The sequence below is a fragment of the Cheilinus undulatus genome, linkage group 13 (genome assembly GCF_018320785.1).
Source record: "Cheilinus undulatus linkage group 13, ASM1832078v1, whole genome shotgun sequence".
Classification (NCBI taxonomy): domain Eukaryota; kingdom Metazoa; phylum Chordata; class Actinopteri; order Labriformes; family Labridae; genus Cheilinus; species Cheilinus undulatus.
This window is the reverse complement of record NC_054877.1, coordinates 17,733,788-17,742,352: the sequence shown is the minus strand read 5'-3', so window position 1 is coordinate 17,742,352 and position 8,565 is coordinate 17,733,788. Positions and strand designations below refer to the sequence as shown.

The window sequence follows — 8,565 nt, the reverse complement described above, 5'->3', positions numbered from 1 at the left end:
TTGGGATTGAGGTCCAGGTCAGGGAAAGTAAGGGCAGGTGATGCCTCTGTACCCACTAATGGTCACTTATAAATTCATAAGATCAGTAGGGTCAGCCTGACAAAACTTCAACATTTTTTTTATTCAAAACTGCTTTTTACAACAATAACTAAAAAACAGCGCCAAGTGACTCAATGATGGACTTGAGACACTAACTTGAAAAGAATTAGATTATTTTGTTTCAGTATTGCATGTTCATTTATATCTCTTTTGTTATACCATCTTCACTGATAAGGACAACCTCCCAGTTTCATTTACCTGTGCTTTTGCACTACACTGACTATCTTTCTGTTCATCTATGTAGATAAAAGTATTCTGCTGCCTGACCATTACCCCAACAGGGACTGTAATGACATTGTATTTAATTACATGTACTTTAATATGGAGCCGGTCCCTCTTTTGCCGCTATAACGGCCTCCAGTCTCCTTGGAAGACTTTCCACAAGATTCTGGAGTGTTTCTGTGGGAATTTGTGCCCATTCATTCTGTAGAGCATTTATGAGGTCAGGCCTGGCTCACACTCTCCATTCCAGTTCATCCCAAAGGTGCTCAGTAGGGTTGAGGTCAGAGTCCTGTGTGGTCCAGTCAAATTCTTCCACACCAAACTCATCAAACCATGTCCTTGCTCTGTGCACCGCAGTCATGTTGGAGTAGTTAATGGCCTTCCCCAATCTGTTGCCACAAAGTTGGAAGAATAGCATTCTCCAAAATGTCTTGTTATGCTGAAGCATTAAGATTACCCTTCACTGGAAATAAGTGGCCTAGCCCAAAGCCTGAAATCAGCCCCAAAGCATTTACCCCTTCCACCAAACAGTGGCAAAGAAGTGTCAGAAACTCTATTGGGTGTTTTTTAAAAACATGTCTGTTTTGCCTTCTGTTTGTTCTGTTATATATTTTATACAATTTTTATACCATCAAATTTGGGTATTGAGCTCTTCACTAAGAAGTTAGTAATGGGTCCTCAGTCTGAACCACCTTTACCACCCTCATTACTCTTTGTGAAACAGTGTATTTGGGATTCCATTTACATAAACAAAATTAGGTTTATGTTCACAGTATTAAAAGTATCCAAGAAAAGACACTTAGTTGTACCTGATTTTTAAAATAGCTCCTCCACAAAAGAAGGCCTTAAGATAAGGCCTTACAGACCAATGAACTAAACATGATTGTAAAATAAATCAAATAAACTTAAAGCATGAATAATAACTACAACAAACCTGAAAAAAGATAATAAGCTGTTAGAAAAACCCAATACACTCTGCCATTATGACAGCAACAAATAGCAAAACAACAGGGAAGCAGAATGAATTCATCAACATGAAAAAATGAAACAAAGATTTTATGGTAAATGGTTTTTGGATGCAGTTACTCATGAGCCTGCAGAAGCGTCCCTCTGCAGGGTTCCTCATTAGAGGAGACTGTCACTCCCATTCATCTGCACAGCTGACATGTTTCAGACGGACATGACCCCGGGGAGACTCTCAAAGAGGGATGACTAAAACCACCTCCCCCAAGTAGACAGACCTCCTCACTCTAAGCATGGATATTTAGAGTGTGATGCAAAAGAAAACAGTGTTTATGATGTCTGGTAATGGCCATCAGCTTTGATTTAGGTATATTTTAAGGACATGTCCTATGGTGTAAAGTCTCCAGCTCATTTAAATCTCTCTCAAAGGATCCTTTTTGTCTCTCTCTACTTTTATAAATTTTAATTTTCCCTCTATATTCATGTTAATTTAGACAGAAATGCTTGCAATCCAAAAACTCCTGCTCTCTGATAGAAACCTGCAGGATTTCAAGGTTTGGGCCAAATGTTGTATTTTGGTGCCCTCTGCAGGAAAAGAGGAGGCACATATCTTCCTGTTTGAGCAATAAATGATCATATTTAAACCATCCAGTGACACCCCACTGCCCTCTAATGTACTCCAAACCACAGAAATGTCCATAGTAGTACACAATTCAGCCTGAGGGTGAACTCTCAGTCAATCTAAATGACAGAACTGTCAGTGAAAGCTAATGGCTGACTTATGAGGAATTTCTGTTTGTTTTTTTCTGGTCTTTTATTGAATTTTTATGCTGGTTAGGCTGTCCAGGGCCTCCAGCGTTTGGGAATCAATAGGCCTGTTTGTTTGAGGAGAAAGAGTTGATATGAGAAGAATGAGGCTGTGATGAATGACAAACCTTGCTGTTCGTTACAGCATTCATACAGAAGCACCTTTTAGGAGATTTTTTGACAGGGGAAATGAGATTATGGAAACAATTCCATTTTATCGTACAAGGAATGTGGAAACTCTTTTTAGACAAACTTTGAGTCACTTGAGTCATATGTCATTTGTGCTTTTGTGCTTTTTGTACTTTTGTGCTTTACTATTGGTATATCCTACTTTATGTACATGTGGATTGTTGTTCTTTATTGTTATTATTTATCACTGTGGTGTCAGCTTTGTGTGTGAAGTGCTTGAAGTCCAGGACAAACTTTCCTGAGGGGACAATAACTTGTATCATATCTTATCATATCATATTGCATTGTATGTTATCTTATCCTAACTGTATCATATCTAAACTGTATTGTATTGTTTCCTATCATACTGTATGGCAGTGGTTCTCAAGCTGTGGCTTGCGGACCCCCACATTTATCAAAGTAATGCCATGCAATCAAAAATCAAATAAATACCTATAGGGACCACAGCGCCATAAAACAACCATACTAAACCAATCACTCCCACATAATTTAGCTTTTGGCCGATAAAAACTCAGATATGATTGAGAGATATAACGTAAAGCTATCACCGTCACACATAAAAAAGTACAAAAAAAGCACAGAGGGTTTCTTATTTGGCTGCTCAAAGGATCACAAAAAGCAAGAGGCCACACCCAACTGGACAAGAGCTTGTATTTAGGTGGAAGAGTTTAAAATACAGCATCCAGGAATACAAATGGCAGGTAACATATCTTTAATCAGCGTGAGGGTTATGTGGGGGTCCTTGGAAATTTTTCTGCCCTGTAGGGGGTCCCTAGCCCTGAAAAGTTTGAGAACCCCTACTGTATGGCATTGTTTAGTATCGTATGGCATTGTATTGGTCTAGAATAGAATTATATCATATTGTACTGCATCATACCGTATCGTATCTTATCATACGGTTTCGTATTGTTCCATACTGCATTGTACTCTGTCATATTGCATTGACTGTATTACAACGTATTGTCTTGTATCGTATAAAACCGTACAGTATTGTATCATCTTATCATACTATATGGTATGGTTTCATATTGTATTGCATCATACTGTATCATATCCTAACTTCACTCCTTAGCTTCCTCTTAATAACAAAAAGGCACTCTGTAAACCATAAAGATGGAGCAACGAGGCCTTTCACAATTTTTCTAAAAGTCAAAAATCTTGGTAGGTGAACAAAATGTTGTTAAGCATCTCACTGGTGGACTCAGAAGGGAGCCCCCCTTGATGTCCTAATGTTTGAAAAATGCCACAAAAGTACCTTTTTGGTAGATTAAAATGATGAAGTACCTCCTTTGTTGTCCTGTAAATGGACAAATTTGTGAGAACTGGCAGTTCTTTCAGTGGAAAAATGTAATATCGTGTCATAAGTTCCTCTGTATTATGTTAGCCTTATTTCAATCAGGAAAGACTTATATGAGTTTAACAATGATTTATTCTACAAGTTTGGAAATGTTTGATAATATCTGGAATTGTGAAATGTCTTTGGCGTATAGACTCCATCGTGATGTCTTTATGAACTTGAAGTGAGGTGGACAGCAGGATAGGACACCCCCCCATGGAGTCTAGACACTGGTGGTGGTGATGGAAGGAGTAAGATGAGATGAGTAAGAGACTTCTGAGGAGTAGAGGAGCTTGACCCAGACGCTGATGTGATGATCGGAAGAAGCGTTGAAGGGATGTAGGATACATGGCCTGGACACTGAGATGTAATGGAGGTGGCTGGGGAGGAGGAGGGCTGCAGCAATTGCACTGAGAAGGAAAGAGGACAGATTTTAAAATATGCAGCAGGGTGATTGGATTGAGAGAGGTCGTCGCTGAAAGGGATTGGCGTGAGTAGACGCCCATTGATGATTACTATAGCAGGAGCGGGTGCAGGAAAAGGGGGGACAGGGGAGTGAGTGGTTACTAATGAATGAAAGGGCAAATAGAAATGAATCAGTCTTCCTGCTTGAACTTACACTAAGCTTCATAACAACTCTATGACAAATTTGTATGTGCTGGTTCATGCAACAGGTGCCCTTTGTATTATTTTTGTCTCTCATCCAAACGTCTTGACTATGCTACTGAAGACCTTCTTTTAAGGTAAAAAATCAGAGCACTACAGCACATAACCTAAAATATTAACACCCAAATATCCATCAGTTTTTGAAGAGCATGATGACTCAAAGTCACCTCAACTAAACATTTTCACAAGTCAGGTATAACTTATGAAAAAAAAGTATGTGTGGTCTTTGATCTTTGGACATATTTTATTAGGTGCATGCCATTTGGCACACAGCAATCCACAACAAAGATAACTGTGGAAAACCACAACAAAGCAGTTTCACCTTCTTCTTCTTTAATCTTAATGTTTATGTGAATAACCTTCAGTTTGTTTCAATGCTGGCCCTGTTTGGACCCAGTAACACTTTCACTGTTAGCAGTGCTTTTTTCAGGTATCACTTTCTAAAATCTTTGTTACCACTGGAAATAAAGGCATGAAGACTGATGTCTGCTCTCTTTCCTGACATCTCCATCCCTGCAGCAGTTTAGACCTTAAACAATAACCTTATAAACAAAGTCATCCATAGTGCTCATGGCCACGCTTGCTTTTTGAGGCCATAAGGCATCAATATTATTTTTAGTACCGTTCATAACCAGTTAAAAACTTCTCACAAGAGCTTTATTGGTAGTTTTAGTCATTTGTTGAAAGTGATAGACCCAAAAAGGGAAAATCAAAGATTTACATTGTCTCCACTTAGAGAATAAAAAAGCAGAGGGATAGAAACAAAAGCCTGGCCTTTGTGGGAAAATCCTATGTGTATATGTGTATTTATGTAGCAAAGGTTTTCTTTTTCCTTAAATCCCAGAGCCTTGAATTTAGGCCACTGAGTGTGACCCTGCTGGTGTGAAACTTTCCATGCAGTCCCTCCAAAGTGTCGTGCAAAATCACCTTTTCCACGGGTCCACATGACAGGCCAACGGTCTCCAAGCTGTCCCTTGTGATGCAGTGTCCTATATAAACTCTGACTGCACAAACAACCACACAGTCCTGTGAGAACAATCTGGAAGGAGAAACCACAGACTTCATGATGGCTGTGAGGACTTATGTGGTCGTGGCCTTCGCTCTCTTTATGGGAATATGCATCATTACAAGAGGAGCACCAAGCGAACTAACACACGCCTACTGCAGGATTGTTTGGTAAGACTCCGTCTGTCAGTCATGAAGAGTTTAGGTGAGGAAACAGACAGTTAATGATTTATTTTTTTCCTTCTGTTCCCAGGTTGATCGGGCTGCCATGTGATCAAGTTAGCATAGCCATCCTGACCCAGATTAAAGCCATGGGCTCATATAAGGTAAGACAGTGTAAAAATAAAGTGCATGTTGTGTTTGAGTTCAAATTAAGGCTAATTTCCAAATTAATGTTTCTATTGGGATCTAGCTTGGCCCTGTGACTGCGGCCCTCATTCAGGCCAATCACACGTCTGCAATGGGACAGAGTGAGGGCGTAAACTTCACCATGGTGGGCACTGCCATGGGCCGGGGCTGCCACGTAGAGGTGGGTTGCAAACTTCTTTTTAAATTTATACAAGTGAAATGAAATGTAAATTACTTTTTTTTAACTAATTATTAGTATAACAAACATGTTTTACCTTTAGGGTTCTTCTGTGTCTGCATTCTGGTTCAGTCTGTTTGATAACGGCACAAACTACTGTAACCTTCGCAACGTCATAGAAGGTAAGAGGGGCTTTTTACTTCAAATTTAAAAGACTTAATTCAAATAAAATAGGAAAAAACTGTGAGCAGATGTTCTAATCAGGGTCACCCATAACAGACAACTGCTGCTTTGATTATGACTTCCTGTTTCCTGTCTTTACAGGAAGTGGACTGACCAAAGCTCCAGGCTTCATTGAGTACACCAACGAGTGGCTCTGCCTCGGGATGGAAGTCTCTGCCTGCAAATAGATGTGAAATATTTGATTCGTGACGGTTAAACTTCTGTCTGCTGATACGGATTAAGACGACAGATGCACTGAATGAAAGCTATGATTGTATCCATGTTTATTTAACTCTCCATTCTACTCTGAATGTACCTTTATACCTGATGTTAATCTCTTTTTTTTGGCTTGGATGTAGGTTTGTGGATTGTTCACATGAGAGTTGTGATTAAGCTGAAATGCAAAATTAGTACAGAAAGTTTTCTCTCTGGCAGGTTTTTGAAAAACTTGTTGTCAAGTAAGCAATGATTCTGTAGATATGACCAAAAGGTATAGTATGACGGGACGTATTGTATAGAATAACACTTTAGTAAGGCATCACAAGTGAGCACAATATTTAGATTACAGATTTTTTTTCTTTTTAGTACATTGATTTTTATCGATGTGTTGAGTTTATACATAAAGCTCATATGACTTCATAGAGGCAACATTTTAAAATAAAAGCTAATAAATATCTTTAAAACGATGCTTGACTCTGGTGTCTTTCTTTTTACTAAGTTAGTTGGTTAAGCAGGGTTAGACAAAAGGTCACTCTAAGAATGACAATAAAGCGATTATTCACACTAAAGCTTGAAACACAACACTGGATCAGACATGCAAACCACAAGACCCTCAAACATTTAAATAATTATTCATGCTACATTGTCTCATCACAATCCCTGTCCTCTTTTGGCCTTTTTTAGGTTCTTGCAGTCTTCAAAGAAATTTGTTAAACCAGTGTGTTAAAAAAAAGTTATTCAACAATTTAGAAATTTGCACTACAATATCTAAAGTCAGTGTATTGGTCAAATTTTTTAGTCAAATATGTCTTATTTTAGGCCACATTCATTTCTGTAATTAATTTTTGGGCTTTTAAGTGTTTTTTGGAAAGGACAGAGGCTGAGGTAGAAAAAGTTGGAGTGACGTGCAAGAAAGGAGCCACAAGTTGGAACTGAACTTGTCTTTGACAAGAAATAGGAAAAGTGCAATGACTTAGATTTGATTTTTTTTCAGTGCAGTCATTAAACTAGGCATCCATATTCTACATTGTCACAGTTTTGACCTTACACTCATATTATGAATAGAATTCATTTTGAGCATCATCTGTGTGTGCAGTAAATTAAAACCACATGGCTGTTAGCTGTGAGTGAAGCTGAAACAGATACTAACTCTTGCATATACCAAATTGCTCCTCTTAGATGGCTCTGGCTATTTTTACACAGAGGTGGAAAGTAACTAAATACATTGACTCTAATTACAGTGAGTGAGAAGCTTTTGCATACCCATACTTTTCTGAGTATATTTTGAAATAAGTCATTTTACTTTCACTTTAAGTATATTTTACTTTCACTAAGTATATTTTGGGGTAAGTCTGGCACTTGATTACATTTTAAAAAGCATCAAGTACTAAATCAAACACATGCACTAGAAGTTTAAAGAAGGTGAATGAAGCTTTTTGTGAACACATGGAACTGACTGTGAAGTGACTGTATGTAAAGGTCAGAAGTACATGGTGAGAGACTGATTTCATATCACCTCCTAAAACTGCTGTTTGATTTTACTTTATTATAAAGGAATGATTTTACTCTAATAACCTGGATAGAGACTCATATGCTCACATTTTCATGACCAGTGAGGAAAGATCATATTTTACTGTTCAACTCCTCAGTAGCTACTTCAGGTTAACTTGAAATGAAATACTTTTACCTGTACTTGAGTAAATTCATAGGCCAGTATTTTTACTTCTTCTAAAGTAAATCTTAACTAAAATAACTATAATAGTCCTTTCCTCTTCTACTTCTACTTTAATGTGTATCTTAAAAACAAAGATATGATCGCGTCTGTAACTGGACCTGCATTAGACTTAACAAATCATGCAGGCATTTTTTTTAGTGGCATGGCAAAACCAGGGCACACATAGTGTGTGAGCTGTGCTGATTTCACATTTGATATTCATTATTATTTAATCACCTGATCCTCTCAAGTGGCGGTTTGTTTAAGCTCCAGGATTTATGTGTCCTTCTTCTGCTCTGCCATTGCCATGAACTGTTCTGCTGCTTTCAACTCCACCACCACTCAAACACTGCGTTCTCTATTTACTTGGGTTGTCTTTGTGAGATATAAAAATTGGTTTGATGATCTGAAACATTTAAGTGTGATAAATATGCAAAAAAAACTCAGGAATCAGAGAGGAGGCATATACTTTTCTCACAGCACCGTATATTTATATTATTATTATTATTCCTGGAAAAATAACCACTCTTATCAAAGAGGTATTTATTTATGCCATAGTATACAGCCTTCTACAACAAGAACCCCTTTGTGTAAAAC

At 38.0% G+C, this 8,565-nt stretch overlaps 1 long non-coding RNA gene across 1 annotated transcript; it reads right to left on the bottom strand.

Annotated features, from left to right (window-relative positions):
• Window positions 1–3,729: 3,729 nt before the first annotated feature.
• LOC121520762 lies at window positions 3,730–6,077 on the bottom strand. The gene is made up of 3 exons (XR_005992800.1): window positions 5,911–6,077; window positions 5,210–5,321; window positions 3,730–4,026 (listed from the first exon to the last, which is right to left on the bottom strand). It is a non-coding gene; the product is annotated as an uncharacterized LOC121520762 (long non-coding RNA).
• Between the last annotated feature and the right edge of the window lie 2,488 nt (window positions 6,078–8,565).